Raw genomic sequence first — 19750 nt, 5'->3', positions numbered from 1 at the left:
GAATTTAAGCCAATCAAGACACCAATGCCAACTAATGGACATCTCAACCTAGATGAGGGAGGTAACATGGTTGATCAAACTCTCTACTGCTCTATGATTGGTAGCTTGTTGTATTTAACCGCATCTAGGTCCGACATCATGTTTAGTGTGTGTATGTGTGCTAGATTTCAAGGTAATCCTAAGGAAACTCATTTGATTGCCGTTAAAAGAATCCTTAGGTATCTTAAGCACACACAAAGCATTGGCCTTTGGTATCCCAAAGGAGCTATATTTGAATTAGTTGGCTATTCCAATTCAGATTATGCCGGTTGCAAAGTTGATAGAAAAAGCACATCCGGAGGGTGCGATTTGCTTGGTAGATCACTTGTGTCTTGGTTCTCCAAGAAACAAAATAGTGTGGCTTTGTCCACCGCCGAAGCGGAATACATTGCCGCGGGTGCTTGTTGTGCACAAATACTTTACATAAAACAAACTTTTCTAGACTATGATGTAGTTTTAGAAAAAGTACCTCTTTTGTGTGACAATGAGAGTGCGGTAAAACTTGCTAATAATCTGGTTCAACACTCTCGCACCAAGCACATAGATATCCGCCATCACTTTCTTAGAGATCATGTTGCTAAGAATGATATTTCACTAGAAGGTGTAAGGACCAAGGATCAATTGACGGATATCTTCACTAAACTGCTAGATGAGGCAACATTTTGTAGGTTCAAGAATGAGCTCAATGTGCTTGATTTTAGCAATTTCACTAGAAAATGAGCTTGTGTTGTGTCTTGCATTCCATTGTAATATACAACATGTTTAATCTTTGGTAATGCATATAGGGCTTGTCTAATAGGGTTAAGATAACCGCCGAAAAGCGTTTGAAGAAACATAACCTTGGATCAAACTTGACAACCAACTAGAATTACTTTCAAGTATTGCATTACATATGCATGAATGTTGTTTTGTTGTTTCTCTTAAAATCGCCCTTTTATTGCCTATTTTCTTAAAAAGAATTATAGCCCAAGGCAAAATATTTTGAAAATTTTGAGGGTTTGAGAGAGGTCACTCACATCAGTCCCAATTGGTGATTATTTGGGTCTTATTGAAGTTAGGACTTGATTGGGAACAGGCATCACGGAGGAACTTTGAAGATTTGCTAGAAAAGAGTGACCAGACACTGCACCAGACTCTAAAGTCTAGCATCTAGTCAGTTCACAGGTGGTGAAGAGATGCTACGATGGAGTGATCGGACTCTATTGTTCAGCGTCCATTCAGAAGGCGTTCCTACGTCCGGTCGAGTGAAGATGATGGAGACAAGTTGGACTGGACTTTGGTTGTGTCCGGTTAGTTATGATCAGACACGTTCGGTCATGGCTCTAGAGGTTTTGGACCTCTCTAGAGTCGACCGGACTCTGAGTGGCAGCATCCGGTCATTTGCACCGGAGCATTCGGTCAGTAGAAATCGTGCGGGTTCAGGACTTCTCTGTTTCCTTTTCTGTCTCACTGTGGGCCACCATATAACCTTACCACACCGGTATTTTGACCTAAAGCCGCATGCGCCGACATCGCCACCGTGCCACCATCACCCGAGCCCTAGCCACGCCTTGCTCCACGCCGCCGTATCCCGCACCCACCTATGCCTCTGCTCCGCGCGCTCGCACCTTCACGCCGCTACGCGTCATCGCTCGCTGTCCACACCTGCACCCACACCGCAGATCACCCGCGCCATGCCCTAGCGCTACCCACAGCACATCAGCGTTGTCGTGCCACCTCCCTGCGTCGTCACCTCGCGCCAGCGCCTCCCCTGCCATTTTGCTCCACGCGCTAGTGCCTACATTACACCTCCACTGCCGATTCCTCACCGCACTTTGCCAACCCTAACCCTAGCTTTGTAGTGCTGACCCAGTGGTTCTCCATGATCCATTCCTTGTTGCTTGGTTCGCTCGTTCATCAGGTAGCAAGCCCTCGGTTCTAATTTTGTATCTAATTCTTGCTTCTTAGGGTTTTGTATCTCTAGATATATTGTAATTTTTTATAAATCTAATCTATTCTAATGCGTAGTGAGTTGGTGTTGTTGATGTCTCTTTGGCAGTTGTCAGCCAACTTGGGGCCAAGCTCACAAGTACGGATCGAGGCCAAGCCTCAGAAGTGATAGTTGGTAGTTGATTCTTGTTAGTGCAGTTCTTCTTTTCAGCTCCATCAGATGGTTTGTGTCAAGAACGTCAGAGGTGGTCCCAATGATGAAGATCTGAGGCCCCTACCTCTCCTGCCTTCTAAGGCAAAAGGCAAGGCAATGAAGAAGCTCACGTTAAAGAAGCAGAAGTATGCAGATGCAGATATGGCGAGAGCAGCCGCAGCCATCGTAGAGCTAGCTGAGAGAGGAGGTGCTCGGAGTGGTGTAGTCATTGCAGATCAGCTTTCACCTACTTAGAGGGCCACTGTCCAGGAGGTTGAGCGTCATCATGGTGGTCCAGCTAGGACGCCCATGGTTGGAGGATGATGTGTCGCTATAGATTAGAGTCAGTCTTAGGGGGAGCCACAGCCACAGGCATAGCCAGTAGAGCAGACTCAAGAGGGAGAGCAGGCTGAATAGGCCAAGGAGATAGAGCCAGCACCACAGCTTCGCCGCTCTAGTAGTACCCGTACCTAGGTGACACCAAGGGCAAAGACGTAGTGGAGGGGTTCTCATCCTCCTCCCAGACCACAGGGTCCGCCTCCAGTGACTCATCTGGATTTGAGGGCCGCCACGGCCAAACAGGTGCAGCAGCTCAGATTTGTGTAGTTTGAGGATTGGTTCCCGCCTAGGAGGGATGAGCGTGCTTCAGAGGGGTTTTACACACCACTACAGGAGGATTTTTATAATGCATATCTTAACAGTGGGGCAGCATTCAGGTCTCAGAGGGTTTGCTCCATTGAGTCCATTATAGCAGCAGCTAGAGAGCAGATTCACCCTTACCTATCTTACTTGCTAGGGCTAATAGACTTACTCGGATGGATAGGCAGATATGTTCCATCTTGGGTCTGAGAGTTCTATGCTACACTTTAGATTGACCGGCAACACAGATTCATTCACTTTACTTTTAGAGGTAGAGATTACAGGCTAATGAGCTTTAGGGCCAGGGAGATTCTCAGGCTTCAGGAGCAACCCATCTGGCTACATGAGGTGTGCTATGGTTAAACAGCTCCTCCTAGACATCCACATGGTAGTCTTGTGCCTCCTACTAATTTGGTCCACCATTGCTTCATAGAGCCATTCAGTGAAGGGTCGAGCAGGACACCTAGTGACCTCACTCCCATAACTAGAGTGCTTGATGCTATCATGAGGAGGACCTTGCTTCCAAGGATGGGATATCACGAGGGCTTGACTCACATATAGTTATGGATACTGAACTCTCTGATGCAGCAGACTATTTGATATTTGGGATCTCCTACTATTAGAGATGGAGGATACTATTGCTGAGGGGTTCAGAGGTCACCGATAGTTTCCCTATGCTCACTAGATTACATTCTTGATTCATAGAGTAGTTACAGTGATGTCACCTAAGATGCTAATAGAGTATAGTGGTGCTACTATAGAGTTCTCTACATACAACATGACTCAGATGCTCTACCACAGTGCAGGGAGGACACCGAGCCAGCTGTGTCGTCATCCAGAGGTGCCAGAGACTGTAGCCTAGTAGGATAAGACCATTAGGGGCATAGCAGCTACAGAGGAGGAGTAGCTTGATGCTCAGCATGAGGGGATGGTCGAGAGCGACCCTAGTGATAGTACTGATGATGACTTCTAGGACATCCCTCAGATGCCTCCACGACGACATGACCATGAGGCCGGTAGCTCTAGTTTAGCTCCACCTGCACCATAGACAGACCCCTCTCTACTTGCTATCCTTGAGCAGATGAGGCAGGATCAGGCTCGCCAGGCCCAAGAGATCGCTGCTACTTTTGCATAGTTTCAGACTAGGTAGGATGAGTTTCAGCGACAGCAGCAGGTGATCTAGCAGCAGCAGCAGCAGGCTATACAGCAGTAGTAGTAGGCCATGCATCAGCAGTAGCTTCTCATGCAGCAGCAGCTACTTAGGCTTATGCAGCATGTTGTGACAGCTATTGGGGCTCCACTGCCATAGCCTTCACCCTAGATCGGTGACGTGCCACCAATTCTATGACTCTAGTTGTACAACCCAGTGGGCTTCAAAGTCAGGGACAAACTGCTACTCAGTTTGCTTCACCTATAGAGCAGGTATCCTAGTGGTTTGCCTCGCTAGTGCCAGGGGTGAGGTTACAAGGTAAGTATCCTATTTGGTACTATACAATGTCTTGCGGTGCACGCCGAGCAGCGCCGTGCATGCCTTGATCTTGTGGGCCGGGCCACCTCTGATGGTGCGGCCTATGTCTTGTCTTGAGGATACCGGGGGCATACCCCCATAGCTAGTCCCTGAGCCTGACAGTAGCTGACGTAGTCGCGTGGTGCTAGGGTCAGAAAGTAGAAGACCAGCCAAGCCGGCAGCCAGTCCTTTGGGGTAGCCTTAAGATGAGAAAAGCACACATTCACCACAAGGTGAAGTGTGCCCACTTAATCCTCGAGCCTGCTGGAAGATGAAGAATGAATCTTGTAGCAGGGTCAAAGAAAAAGAAGTTTGAAAGCTGCTACTGTCATCTAACATGCGCGTATAAAGACCCCAGACGTGCTGCCCAAGATTAGCACCCTGATCCAAATAGCATGGAGCAGCTTGATAGCACACTGATGAGACATAGCAAGATCTAACCACCAAGGGAGCACCGAGGAGTCCCCGGCGTTGCTGGCAATGACTGAGCACCGAGGAGCAAGGAGTCCCCGATATCGCTGGCGATGACCGAGCATCGAGGAGCGAGCAGTCCCTGGCATCGCTGGTGATGACCGAGCACCGAGGAGCGAGGAGTCCCTAGCATCACTGGCAATGACCGCAATGAGGAGCGAGGAGTCCCCGGCATAGGCGGTGATCTTTGAGCATCAAGGAGCGAGGAGTCCCTGATGTCATTAGCGATGACCGAGCACCGAGGAGCAAGGAGTCCCTAGCGTAGGCGGCGATGTTTGAGCACCAAGGAGCGAGGAGTCCCCGGTGTCACTGGCGACGACTGAGCACCGAGGAGCTAGGAGTCCCTGGCGCCACTGGCGATGACCGAGCATCGAGGAGCAAGGAGTCCCCGACGTCACTGGCAATGACCAAGAACCGATGTGCGAGGAGTCCCCGATGTCGTTGGTGATGACCGAGCACCAAGGAGCAAGGAGTCCTCAGCGTCACTGGCAATGACCGAGCACCAAGGAGCAAGGAGTCCTTGGCATCGCTGGTGATGTCTGAGCACCGAGGAGCAAGGAGTCCTCGGCGTCGCTGGCGATGTTCGAGCATCGAGAAGCAAGGAGTCCCCGATGTCGCTGGTGATGACCGAGTGCCAAGGAGCGAGGAGTCCCCAGCATCACTAGTGATGATCGAGCACCGAGGAGTCCCCGGCGTCGCTGGCGATGACCGAGCACCAAGGAGTGAGGAGTCCCCAGTGTCACTGGTGATGACCGAGCACCAAGGAGCAAGGTGTCCCTGGTGTAGGCAGCGATGTCCGAGCACCAAGGAGCAAGGAGTCCCCGACGTCACTGGCGATGACCGAGCACCGAGGAGCGAGGAGTCCCTGGTGTAGGCGGCGATGTCTGAGCACCAAGGAGCAAGGAGTCCCCGGCATCGCTGGCGATGATCGAGCACCGAGGAGCGAGGAGTCCCCAGCGCCGCTGGCGATGATTGAGGAGCGAGGAGTCCCTAGCATCGCTAGCAATGACCGAGCACTAAGGAGCGAGGAGTCCCCGGCGTCACTAGTGATGACCTAGCACCAAGGAGCGAGGAGTCCTCGGCGTCACTGGTGATGTCCGAGCATCGAGGAGCGAGGAGTCCCCGGCATCACTGGCGATGTCCGAGCATCGAGGAGCGAGGAGTCCCCGGAGTTGCTGGCGATGACCGAGCATTGAGGAGTCCCTTGCGTAGGCAGCGATGTTCGAGCACCGAGGAGTCCTAGGTGAAGCTGGCGAGGTCTGAGCACCGAGGAGTGAGGAGTCCCCAACGTTGCTGGCGATGACTGAGCACCGAGGAGCGAGGAGTCCCTGGTGTCGCTGGTAATGACCAAGCACCGAGGAGTCCCCGGTGTCACTGGCAATGACCGAGCACCAAGGAGCGAGGAGTCCTCAGCGTCGATGGTGATGACCGAGCACCAAGGAGCGAGGTGTCCTCGGTGTAGGCGGCGATGTCCGAGCACCAAGGAGCGAGGAGTCCCTAGCATCGCTGGCGATGACCGAGCACCGAGGAGCAAGGAGTCCCCGATGTAGGCGGCGATGTCTGAGCATCAAGGAGCAAGGAGTCCCCGGTGTCGCTGGCGATGACCAAGCATCATGGAGCAAGGAGTCCCCGGCACCGCTGGCGATGACCGAGCACCGAGGAGCGAGGAGTCCCCGACATCGCTGGCGATGACCAAGCACCGAGGAGCGAGGAGTCCCCAGTGTCATTGGCGATGACCGAGCACTAAGGTGCGAGGAGTCCCTGGCGTCACTAGTGATGCCCGAGCATGGAGGAGCGAGGAGTCCCCGGTGTCGCTGGCGATGTCCGAGCACCAAGGAGCGAGGAGTCCCCAGCGTCGCTGGTGATGACCGAGCATTAAGGAGTCCCTAGCGTAGATGGCGATGTTCGAGCACCGAGGAGTCCTAGGCAAAGCTGGCGAGGTCTAAGCACCGAGGAGTGAGGAGTCCTCGACGTCGCTGGCGATGACTAAGCACCGAGGAGCGAGGAGTCCCCGGTGTCGCTGGCGATGACCAAGCACCGAGGAGCAAGAAGTCCCTGGCGTCACTGGCAATGACCAAGCACCAAGGAGTCCCCGATGTAGGTGGTGATCTTCGAGCATCAAGGAGTCCTAGGCAAAGCTGGCGAGGTCTGAGCACTAAGGAGTCCCCGGCGTAGCTGGCGACGTCCATGCGGTGAAGTGTGTCCACTTAGTCCTCGAGCACAAATAATCCAAGCGCTAAGGAGTAACCAGCGTAGCTAGCGATGAAGCATGAGCGGCGAATAGTCTGGTCAACTGGTCGGCGATGAAGTGAGCGTTGAGTAGAAATGACCAGCGAATAGTCCGATCAACTGGTTGGCGATGAAGTGAGCGTTGAGTAGAAACGACCAGCAAACAGTCTGATCAACTGGTTGGTGACAAATTCGATGAACCAAGCGGTCTGACTAGTTGATCGGTGGAGAAGTCTGAGCACCAGGCGGTCCGATCACCTAGATGATGACCCTACAACACAAACATGTAGAACGGGTAGTACATGATGTAAAAATAAATGAACTTTGGAGAAAAAATAGCATATGTAGCTCAATGATTAGTTGGAGAGAAGATGTATTTATATTTAATATAAACCGCCCGACCAGTTAGTGTGTAGCTGAGTCTCTAGCCCTAGCTAGCCCATAGCCCATAACATCGAGCACGGAGCCTGTGCATGTGTGGGAGGAATAGGCGTAACCAAGGAACCGCTGCCGACCACCCATAACGCAGAGCGTGGAGCCCATAGCACGTGTAGGGAGGAGCCAGAGACAAGGTCGTCTCTAGAGGCGTCCGAGCATCAACATGACTGTTCAACGATTCAAAATATTGTTTGGAGAGCAAATATGGAGAAAATAGTTTGGAGAAACGTTATGGCGATATACGAAGATTGGAGAATATTTAGAAGAATATTAAAGCATGACTTAGCTTTGGACAAAAAGTTTGGTTGGCGACGTATGGTGCTATCTGGTTGGCGTTGACAGCGAGCACCTAGTGGGCAGTGAGTTGTTGGTGAAGGCGACCTGAGAGGTGGTTCTGAGATCAGATCTGCTGTCGTGGGGGCTAATGTTGCCAGCGATGAATCGTCATCGTCGACCGACATGGATCTCCATGAGATTGATGATGAGAAAACGTTGTTGATTTGAGGTCCATCTGGCTCGCCATGGATCAAGCGCACACTCCTACCTGGCATGCCAACTATCGACAGAATATTGTTGGCAGTCCACTGAGGGGTATCCCATGATGGTAGATTTGTCGGTGGGGGTGCGCGTAATCAGGAACCGGATGGTGACACAAGGCGCAGAGATAGCGATTTAGATAGGTTTGGGCCATCTGATCGACGTAATACCCTACATCCTATGTCTTTGGTGTATTATATTGAGATGTAGTAGATAGATCTAGATGGATCGTGTCCACTAGGGGACCCCTGCCTCTCCTTATATAGTCCAGAGGGGCAGGGTTACAAGGTAAGTATCCTATTTGGTACTATACAATATCTTGCGGTGCACGTCGAGCAGCGCCATGCACGCCTTGATCTTGTGGGCCGGGCCACCTCTGATGGTGTGGCCCATGTCTTGTCTTGAGGATACCGGGGGGGCATACCCCCATAGTCAGACAGCTCAGAGCTCAGGATCAGATGATGATGGCACATAGTTCTAGCTTGCTCCTCGCACCTTAGTGCCTGACTCGTCTGCTGTAGCCCCGCTGACTGACCCTTAGATTTTGGTGTTTGATGCCAAAGGGGCAGAGGGATCGAGTACGTTAGACTTAGGGGGAGCAATTCATTTAGGGGGAGCTTATCTATTATATTTTTTTTGTGTGATACACTATTATGCATTCATGTGTTTACTTTCATGCATCGAACTATATTTATGTGATAGTGATATCTATGTGATCGTGATATTTATGTGATATGTGGCATGTGTGCTCTCTACTTTGAATTGTTTATATATCATATCACTTGTGTTCTGCTCATTTGCTTTGCTTCCACATTTTACTCCGATGCAAATGAGCTTTATTACTTGTACTCATGCTTATTTCATATCTTTCGAGTACATTATGTTGGCTTGGGTCATATAAGCTTGCCTAACTTTTTTGTTTTTATTGTCAAAAGCTTATATGAACTATGCATGTTAAAAACCTCATCTCTTTCATATACTCGAGGTGGTATTGTCATCAATCACCAAAAAGGGGGAGATTGAAAGCATCTAGGCCCCTAGTTGGGCTTCGGTGATTAATGACAATACGTGATTACTGTGACTAACGTGTGTTTTGCAGATGCAATTAAGTTAGGTCATGGTAATGGAGATTGATTAGGCAATCATGGTTGTCGTGCCTCTACGATGAAAATTGTTTTGGTTTTCAAAGGATGGATGACAAGGTTAAGGATGGACTAGTTCTAAGTGTCGTTTGGAGTTGGAGAGACATTTAGAGTAGTTTAGGACTTTGTTTTTTCCTTTGGCCATACTATTAAGGGGGGTATGGATGGGTAGCTTAACCTAGGTGAGTCTAGTGGGTTAGGTGTGGAGCACGCTTGCTAAATCTAGCACTAGGTAGCTCCTAAAAAGCCCTTAGATCAATTGGAGCGAATTTCATTCACATATAATTACGAGTTGGAAGTGAATGGAGGGTCAAATGTTGATCGGACGCTGGTTCCTATGTGATCGAACACTAGCATAGAGTCCGGTCAGTTCATATGATCAAAGTGAAGTCATCTGGATGCGACCGGACGCTGAGAGGTGAGTGACCGAACGCTGGGTGCCAGCGTCCGGTCGACTCCAGTAAGGGTTCAGAGAGGGAAAATCCTGATTAGATGCATCTGGTCAGTGCTGACCGAACACTAATCAGGTCTCGGCTACTGACTGGATGCTGAGCAGCAAATGATCGAACGCTGGGTGCTAGAGTCCGGTCAACATCAGTAAGGTTCTAGAGGGCAGTTTTTGTGAACAGACGTGTCCGGTCAGTGCTGACCAGACGCTGGCCAGTGTCCGGTCAACTTAGACTACACAGACGCAGGTGAACTGATCAAAGCATCCGATCACCTTGATCGGAGCATCCGGTCACCCCGCAGAGGCACATAACAGTTCATTTTGAATGAGGGTTATAAATACTTCCTCTATTCACTCAAGGGATCACTTTTGCTCAATCAAACAGATGAGAAACACCCTTGAGAGTGCCAAGAAGAGCAAGGTCCTAGTGAGGTGATTGAGATTTGAGAATCTAGGAGAGAGGCCTCATTAGTGAAAGCAATAGTAGCAAAGTGTGCATCCACCCTTCTCATTAGGCTTGCCGTGGTCAAGTGAGAGTTCATGCTTATTACTCTTGGTGATCGCTGTCACCTAGATGGCTTGGTGGTGATTGGGAGCTTGGTGATCATCTGGTGGAGCTTGTGGATGACCCAACTCAAGTTGTGAGCGGTTGTGGGTGATTCACCGCGATGGAGTGTCAAAGAATCAACCCATAGAGAGCACCTAATCCTTGCACGGATCAAGGGGGAGCTACACCCTTGCGCGGGTGCTCTAACGAGGACTAGTGGGGAGTGGCGACCCTCCGATACCTTGGCAAAACATCGCCGCATTCCTCCTTCTCTCTTTACTTTGAGCATTTACTTTGAGCAATTCAATTCTTATCTTTACATTCATAGAATTGCCATGCAAGAGTAGGATTAGAACATAGGTTGCTAAACTTTTGTGCGATAGAATAATAGAAACACTTTCTAGGCACAAGGGGTGAAGTGGGCTAACCATAGGGTTTAATTATTGCAAAGAATTTTAGAATTAGCCCAATTCACCCCCCCTCTTGGGCATCTTGATCCTTTCATGGTGGATGTGTATTGACTATCGAAAGCTTAACAAGGCAACAAAGAAACATCATTTTCCATTGCCCTTCATTGATGAAATGTTGGAGCGAGTGGTAAATCACTCTTTCTTTTGTTTCCTTAATGGGTATTCAGGTTATCACCAGATACCGATCCATCCTGATGACCAAAGCAAAACCACCTTAACATGTCCATATGGAACTTATGCTTATCATAGAATGTCTTTTGGACTATGTAATGCTCTAACTTCTTTTCAAAGATGTAGGATGTCTATATTTTTTGATATAATTGAAGAAATCATGGAAGTTTTCATGAATGATTTTTCTATTTATGGAAAAACTTTTGATGATTGTCTTGAAAATTTAGGCAAGGTTTTGCAAATATGTGAAGAAAAGCACTTAGTCCTTAATTGGAAAAAATGTTATTTCATGGTTAGAGAAGGCATAGTGGTTGGACACTTGGTGTCCGAATGAGGGATTGAGGTAAATAGAGCTAAAATTGAAGTAATTGAGCAGTTACCTCTCCCATAAATACCAGAGGAATCCACAGTTTTCTTGGTCATGTGGGGTTTTACTACCGCTTTATAAAAAAATCACATATTGCTAGACCATTAACAAATCTTTTGGCCAAGGATGTTCCCTTTAAATTTGATGATACATGTTTAAATCTTTTGAAATTTTTAAGAAAGCACTCATCTCTACACCAATCATTCAACCCCCTAATTGGTCGCTACCTTTTGAAATTATGTGTGATGCTAGTGATTATGCTGTCGGGGTAGTTTTGGGTCAAACAAAAGATAAGAAGCATCATGCAATTGCTTATGCTAGCAAAACTCTAACAAGACCTCAACTTAATTATGCAACAACTGAAAAATAACTCCTAGCTATTGTTTTTGCTTTTGATAATTTTAGATCTTACTTAGTAGAAGCAAAGGTGATTGTTTACACTGATCATGCTACTTTGGAATACTTGCTCACTAAGAAAGGTGCTAAACCTAGACTAATAAGATGGATTTTGTTACTCCAAGAATTTGACTTAGAAATAAAAGATAAAAATGGAGTAGGAAATTCTGTTATCAATCACTTGTCTAGAACATAGTTTGAAAATCTGCAGGAACTACCCATCAACGATTTGCTTCGAGACGACATGCTCTTCAAGATCACAAAATCTGACCCCTGATACGTGAATATTGTTAATTTTATGGTGGCATGTTATGTACCACTTGGGGAGAACAAAATGAATCTCATCTACGAAAGTCATCTCCACATATGGGAAGAGCCATACCTCTTCAGAGTCTGCTTCAATGGCTTGCTCAGAAGGTGTGTACTGACAAAAAAAGGCATCAAGATCATTGAATGATGCCACTCATCACCATATGGAGGGCATTATGGTGCATTACGTACTCATTCGAAGATCTAGCAAAGTGGATTCTTTTGGCCAACCATGTATGAAGATACAAGGGACTTCGTCTGGAGGTGTGAAGCATGTTAGAGGCATGGCAATATCAATTCAAGAGATGCCATGCCACTCACCAACAACCTCTAGATTGAGCTTTTTGATGTCTAGGGTATCGATTACATGGGACCATTTCCAAAGTCAAAGAACTATGAATATATCTTGGTGGTAGTTTACTATGTCTCCAAATGGGTTGAAGCCATGCCTTGCAGAGCTGCTGATGCGAAGAACTCTAAGAAGATGTTTTAAGAGATAATATTTCCATGATTTGGAGTTACAAGGATGGTGATTAGTGATGGAGGCACTCACTTCATTGGCAAGAACTTTCATAACTACTTGTTAAGACATGGGATCCATCACAACGTTGCTACTCCATACCACCCTCAGACAAGTGTCCAAGTAGAAACATCAAACAAACAAATCAAGAATATTCTATAGAAGACGGTCAACGAGATGGGGACTACATGGAAGGATAGATTACCTGATGCACTATGGGCTTATAGAATAGCCTATAAAACATCACTTGGAATGTCACCATATCAACTTTTCTACGGAAAGACCTGTCATCTACCTGTTGAGCTAGAATTCAAGGCTCACTAGGCCATCAAACGATGGAGCATAGACTTTGAAGCCGTAGGAACTAGGAGGAAGATGCAACTCTCTAAGCTTGATGAATGGCATGAAAAAGCATATCACAACACCAAGATATACAAGGAGAGAACAAAGAGATGTCATGACAAGAGGATCAAGAAGAAGGATTTCGCCTCAGGAGGTAAGGTATTACTTTTTTTAATTCTAGTGTTAAATTATTTGGGCATGGAAAACTTCAGAGTAAATGGGTAGGACCATTCAAAGTTATAAGCACCTTGTCACATGGAATGGTAACACTTCAAAATGACAAAGGTACGTTATTCAAGGTAAATGGTCATCGTCTCAAGATCTTTCTAGAACCTAAAAACCCACCTGAGGATTTGGATGTGGTAGATTTCCTAATTTTTCCATAGATTTACACCACTACCCTCCTCTTTACATTCCATAATGCGAGAATATCCTTTTCAGAATTAGTTAGGCATTAGAAACCACCATGAGAAAAACCCCACAAGAAGATCACATGTGGGGCCGGCTAGCCCCACCTATAGGCTGGCCGGCCTACCTATCAGCCCCCTCACCTCTGGTCAATTCTCTCATGTATTCTAGAACCTTCCCCCTCTGCTATCCCGTAGTTTCTACTGCATTCATTTTTCCTTCATTACAAAACCCTAATGGATAGGATCTTGACCCCTACTACAAGTTTTCCCCCCTATATAAATGAGCCCATGCCTGCCTCCATAGCATTCTATCAAAGCCTTCCATCTCCAGTAGCACCAAAGCTCTCCACCTCCCAAGTTCTAATGACTGGTAGAGAGATCATCCCCTACATAGTTGAAGAAGCTATACCGCTAAGCATCATCCCACCATGAGAAGTAGCTCCTGTTCCCTCCAACCAATCCTACTTTGCCCACGCCAACCATCATCCAGTGATTGCTTCGCCGCCACCGTGTCTACTTCTTCAAGACAAACCATGCCAGCCAGAGGAGCCAAAGATCAAGGTCCCAAAGGAGATCAACCTCCTTCCTCCAAGGGCGAACAAGACACTAACCGAGGTGAAGACAAATAAGTTTGGAGATATCACATGTGCGAAGTACAAGTCGATCATGCCTTGCATGTGTATTGATGATGTTCATGTTGCTCCTGAGCAAATCAAGGTTGTGCTGTCGAAGAAGAAGAAGAGGGCACCACCCACTATCCTAGAGAACAATGAGAAGTGCCAATGGCCGACCGTTGTTGATGGTCACTAAACACCCAATTTGACCATCAACATTCCACCCAAACCAAGGTAAAACAACATCACATATGCCATATTTTGTTTAAAATTCACCTAGTTCCACTTGTACTTGGAAAATTTATTTGTATGCAGGAAAACTACAAAAATGGACAAATGACGTGCATAGGAGGCAATGGGATGTGGCAGGGGGGCCGTGGGTCCACATGCCACATCGGTCGATGCCTAGGGGCATCGCCCTATGGCCGCACCTCCCTTGCCATGTCACTAATCCACATAAAGGCCTCCACACTGCTTCTCCACACTTGATCCAAGTCGGTTTGATCCAAAGGATGACGTTGAGCTACTTTGGATCCATGGGCCCACTGTTATACACTTGGAGGGGAACAAACCGACCTCCAAACTACCTTCTTGAATATGGCAACTGACTTACCTACATACAACCACCATCTAGAGGCCATCCATCGCTGTTGGATGGTGAGGCGGTGCAATGGACGATTGGCCGACCATGGCTAAAGTCGGCCGACACCCCACCACCTCATCTTCGTCTACAAGTACTCCCATGCCCTCTACACACTATAAAAGGGGTTGTGGAACTTGATGGAGATCATCACTCAAGCAGCTCTCAAGCATTCCAAGTGTTCCAAGTTCTCCAAAGTAGTAGCTAGCTAGTAGTGATAGAGTAGAGCGGAGCTCGCCTTGGAGTCTAGAAGAGTCTTCTAGTTTGGTATAGCTCCTCTTGTAATATTTCTTTTAGCATTTACTTTATTTAGTACTTTACTTTGTCAAGTACTTTATTTAGTAATATAGCTTTGCTTAGTTCAAGTCATGTCTTGCTCTTGTATATCATTACTGAGCTTAGGTGCTTGTCCTTTGGCAATTGCATCATTATTATCTTAGTGTTTAGTTTGTTCATCGTTAGTACTTGTTCTACCATCTGGTTAGGGTGTTTCAATCTTATTTCACCGAAGCTCAAATCAAAACAGTGAGTTTATAGATTAAGCATGGTGCTTAGGCTATATCTTGTCTATAGGTACAGCTAGATCCCCTAATAGATTGTGGTAGCGGTTGGTGGTGATAGCCCTATCCTTCCTTTGTATTCCACCATGTTGCATCTAGTTATTAAAATGTAGGGCTCATTGTGCCTTGTGCCTGATTGAATTTAGGGCAAGTACACCCCTCGTACTAAGGATGATCTCACTATCATTAAGTTACTTTTGTTGCTTAAGATTACATACTCTACTTCTTACACTCAGCTACACTACACTTCTAGTTACCTTTGTTTGTGTGGTCAATCTTTTTATCTTTTCTTTTACATTCACTATCCACGAACCTTGAGTTGTTTAACCTCCCTACCTAGTCTACCTAGCCACATTTCTCGACACACTGAACCTCCTTCCTTTGGGAAAATATAAATTCGACACTTAGTTCTCACCAAGCGAAGTACTACATGATAGTTCTATGCGCTTGTAGAATCCCCTTTCCTATATACACACATATGAACTATCAACAAGCATTTCTAGCGTCATTGCTAGGGACACAAACCTGGTAGCGACATTTAGAAGTGTCAACAAGCATTTCTGGCACCATTGTTAGGGAAGGCAACTAGTGCGTGTCATTAATCTATCGCTAGGTTCCTCTAGCTAGTTATCTGTCTTAGTAACTCTTCTTTTCCTTTTTCATTTTCTTTTTAGTTACCTTCTTTTCTTCCTAGCACAATCATGGCCAATAGAACCATTCATGACTTTTCTGCCCCTTTGGCTGCTAATGTAGCCACTAGTCCTGATGTCATCAATGCAGACACTCACTTTGAGCTTAAGCCCGCATTGATCATGATGGTGCAAGCTAGTCCTTTCTATGGGAAAGCCCATGAAGATGCTAATGCGCATCTCCAACAATTTTTGGAGATCTCTTGCACCTTTACCATTATGGGAGTGACCCAAGAGGCCATACATCTTTGTCTTTTCCCCTTCTCCTTTTTGAGAAAAGCAAAATAATGGTTCTACTCGAACTACAATGTTGTAGATACATGGGAAAAGTGTTCCAACACTTTCCTTGTTAAGTTCTTCCCGATGGGTAAGACCAATGCTCTTCGCAACAAAATCTCTAGCTTTCAACAGCAAGCCAATGAGTCAATTCCTGAAACCTAGGAACGTATGCAAGAGTATGTCACCGCATGCCCACACCATGGTATGGAAGACTGGCTTTTGATCCAGAACTTCTACCATGACTTAGTTCCATTGGATAGGAGACATTTAGATGCTACTGCTGGAGGAGCATTCTTTTCGCTTAATGTCACATATGCTAAGACATTGATCAAGAAGATGGTTTCCAACCAAGGATGGAGTGATGAACGACTATAGCCCCGCAAGAGAGGTATGCATTCTCTTAAAGAAACTGACATGCTTGACACCAAGGTAGATCTGCTAGCAAAAAGACTAGAAAATTGTGAGAAAATGAGTGCCCAAGAAACTATACAAGCCATGGGCATCCACATGACTTGTGAAGTTTGTGGAGAGACTAGACACTCAGGCAATTTTTGCCCTAAGACCCATGCAAACCTCAACTTTGTCAACAATGACAATGGTTTTTGTCCTCAAAATCAAGGATGGAATCAGCACTCCAACAACCAAGGTAATAATTACAATAATTATTCACAACGTCCGAATAACCAAGGTAATAAGTATCCATTCCTTAAAGATCTTGTCTATAGTCAAGGTAGAATGACTGATGGTATAATAAGAAACTCCATGCTAATGACAAGATGTTGGAAAACATAAATGCTAAATTGGATGATTTCTCTTCCGCTATAAAGAATCAACTTAGCTTTAATAAGATTTAAGAAACCCAATTAGCACAACTAGCAGCTGCTGTCCCATCTTTTGAGAAAGGAAGAATTCCCGGCAAGCCTAAAGAATTCATGGAGACCGTCAACCTCGTCACATCAAGGTATGATTTTGGTTTAGATGGTTGGGGTGTCCCTATTAAGAAAGGTGATCTTGGAAGTCATGTTATTACTTGCTCTATTGGTCCCCATACTTTTTGAAAATGTAATTTGTGATCTTGGATATAGTGTGAACATAATGTCTAAGGAAACTTTTGAAAACTTATTTTACACTGAATTAGCTCCAACTTCTATCTATTTGCAACTAGCTGATCAATCAGTGTGCTATGTAGAAGGGATAGCTCTAGATGTTTTGGTTAGAGTTAGAGACTCTTACATTCCTGCTGATTTCATAGTATTAAATATGGGAATTAGCAAGGATGCACCCCTCATCCTTGGTCGTCCTTTCCTAAATACCACTAATGCTTGTATATATGTGGCATTTGGACGCATTCAATTCGACTTAGATAGAAGGAAAGAAACCTTTGCTTTTGCCTCTAAAAACCTATCTTTTATGAGAAACAGGAAAGAAAGAAGCAACCAAAGAAGAGAAGAACCATAAAGCCAAAGCCAATTGAGGAGAAGGAAAAGCCTGGCAAAAACATGCCAAAGCCACAAGGGACATGGTGCAAGAAGAAAGAAGCATCATCTACGTCATCGTCGCCTGATCCTGTGAACATTTCTGAGGAGAGTAAGGAGGGAGAATTCCCGTACAAGGAAGAAGAACCCCCACATAAGGAGGAACAGCCATGAGTCGGTACTAGAAGGTACGCTTTTATTGCATTCCTACTGCATTTAGTATAGGTTGCATTTGTATATTTCCCTTTCCAACTTTGCATTACATGTTAGGTTATTAGTTGCATTGCATGTTTACATTTTCAATAAAAGTACTCATAAAGTACTAGCACTTAGAATAAATTAATAGTAATAAAATCTAAAAAACCAATAAAATAAATCTCATAATAGTTAGGCTTAGTAATAAATTATCATAGTAGCAATAAATGAAGAAAGATTCAAGGAGAGTCGCCTAACAAGAAGATTCTGACTTCCGCAAAAGGCAAGCTTGGGAGAGAACCTCCTCGCTCAGGTATGAAGACATTCACATCTACCTTGTATCTACATTAATTCTCTGTATCGAAAAAGAAAATAAAATAATATATATATAAATGAATGATAATAATATAAATATGATAATAATAATAAAATGAATGATGATATAGAGATACAGTAATGATAGAATAATCGAAAATAACAGAATATGTAAGACAACTATGCTATTATAATCAATGAAGAGAAGAATCATTAAAGGTGCCTTAATCACTCTTGCTTTGAAATTGATGTTTAGACACCTTTTGAAAATGATGAATAATTGCTCTATGATACTTTGCAAAAGCTTGCTATACAACCCTTTACTTCTCAAGTTTTGAGCATATAATTAGAGTTCATATTAAGCTGACTGCTTTGGGTTGCGAATGCTAGAACCAAGTATAGGATTTTGTGAGATATCTTGTGGCAAAGATTTGAGTAAATCTTTTTAACTTGTCTGCGGAATGGCTAAGATAACCTAGAGTTTTGTTCTTACAAAAAGATAAAATAAAAAAAAACATGCTAGAAGTTCCTCGATGGTGAAAATTTCCTACTAGAGCTAAGTATATATGCTTTCCCAATATGATAAGCCTATACAAAAAGCTGCTCGTTTGTTTTAAGCTTTGTCAAGCCTTGTTGATCTGAGTAGAGAAGCTTGTCATACCCTTTGATTAAGATCACGTACACTCCATGTAGATAGATATGCTACTTCTACTCTAGAAGTATGCAACCATCCATTCCATATTTACCCTTTACTCCATAAGAGACATACATTTATACCCCCTCTAGCTATCCATCATATTATAGAGGCATGGGCTACTGAAAAAAGAGAAAGAAAGAGAAAGAAGAGCAAAAAGCTCTATAGCTCAAAAAAAGAGAAAGAATAAGGTAGCCATGCCCTCTCAAAAAGGAAGCTAGAGGAAGGGAAGTTCTCAAATGAGTACCACTTCCACCAAATACCACACACTTGCACATCTTGATCATTTTGTATGACTTGATGCTCCTTGTGATCCAAGCGTTTGACTTAGCAATAAATTCAATTCAAGTAAGCCTCGCTTTTTATTCCCTACCTATGAACTCCACATAAGCCTTAGAGTAGGAGAAAGGCTAAGATCTTTTGATCTTGGGGAGGATTTAAACACCATTGAGAGATTGAGTGTACCATTTGAAGAACTAGGCAAGTTTTTCTTTCAAAAATCTTGAAAACCTCTAGGAAATCTTGACTAAACCAAAGCAGGGAAGAAAGTTTCTATCTATGCTATGCTAATCTTGCAACTATCTATATCAAGGTGAACGCTATAAGCCCTATATGGCTAAGACTAACAGTGAATTTCTAACACTAACTTGCTCAAATCAAGAGATAGTATTAGTTTGTATATGAGTTTTTGTAGGGCGTTACATTGAAGCAATTTCTAATCCAACATGCTAAACCCGCATCTTTGCTCGGGATGAGCAAAGGGGAAGCATGGGGGGCTTATTTATGGTCATTAAACACCCAATTTGACCATCAACATTCCACCCAAACCAAGGTAAAACAACATCACTTGTGCCATATTTTGTTTAAAATTCACCTAGTTCCTCTTGTACCTGGGAATTTTATTTGTATGCAAGAAAAATTACAAAAATGGACAAATGACGTGCATAGAAGGCAATGGGACATGGTAGGGGGGCCATGGACCCACATGCCATGTCGGCTGATGCCTAGGGGCGTCGCCCAATGGCTTCACCCACTTGCCACATCACTGATCCGTGTGAAGGCCTCCACACTGCTTCTCCACCCTTGATCCAAGTCGGTTTGATCCAAAGGATGACATTGAGGTGCCTTGGATCCATAGGCCTACTATCATACACTTGGAGGAGGCCAAACTGACCTCCAAAGCAC

General features: G+C 45.2%; 1 non-coding gene across 1 annotated transcript; it reads right to left on the bottom strand.

The window, feature by feature from the left end:
- Positions 1–15985: 15985 nt before the first annotated feature.
- Positions 15986–16092, bottom strand: LOC136514550 (small nucleolar RNA R71). Its single transcript, XR_010773705.1, has one exon. It is a non-coding gene; the product is annotated as a small nucleolar RNA R71 (small nucleolar RNA).
- Positions 16093–19750: the final 3658 nt, after the last annotated feature.

The sequence above is a fragment of the Miscanthus floridulus genome, chromosome 16 (genome assembly GCF_019320115.1).
Source record: "Miscanthus floridulus cultivar M001 chromosome 16, ASM1932011v1, whole genome shotgun sequence".
NCBI lineage: Eukaryota > Viridiplantae > Streptophyta > Magnoliopsida > Poales > Poaceae > Miscanthus > Miscanthus floridulus.
Note: the sequence above shows the minus strand (reverse complement) of the source record. Positions and strands in the feature narration are given on the sequence as shown.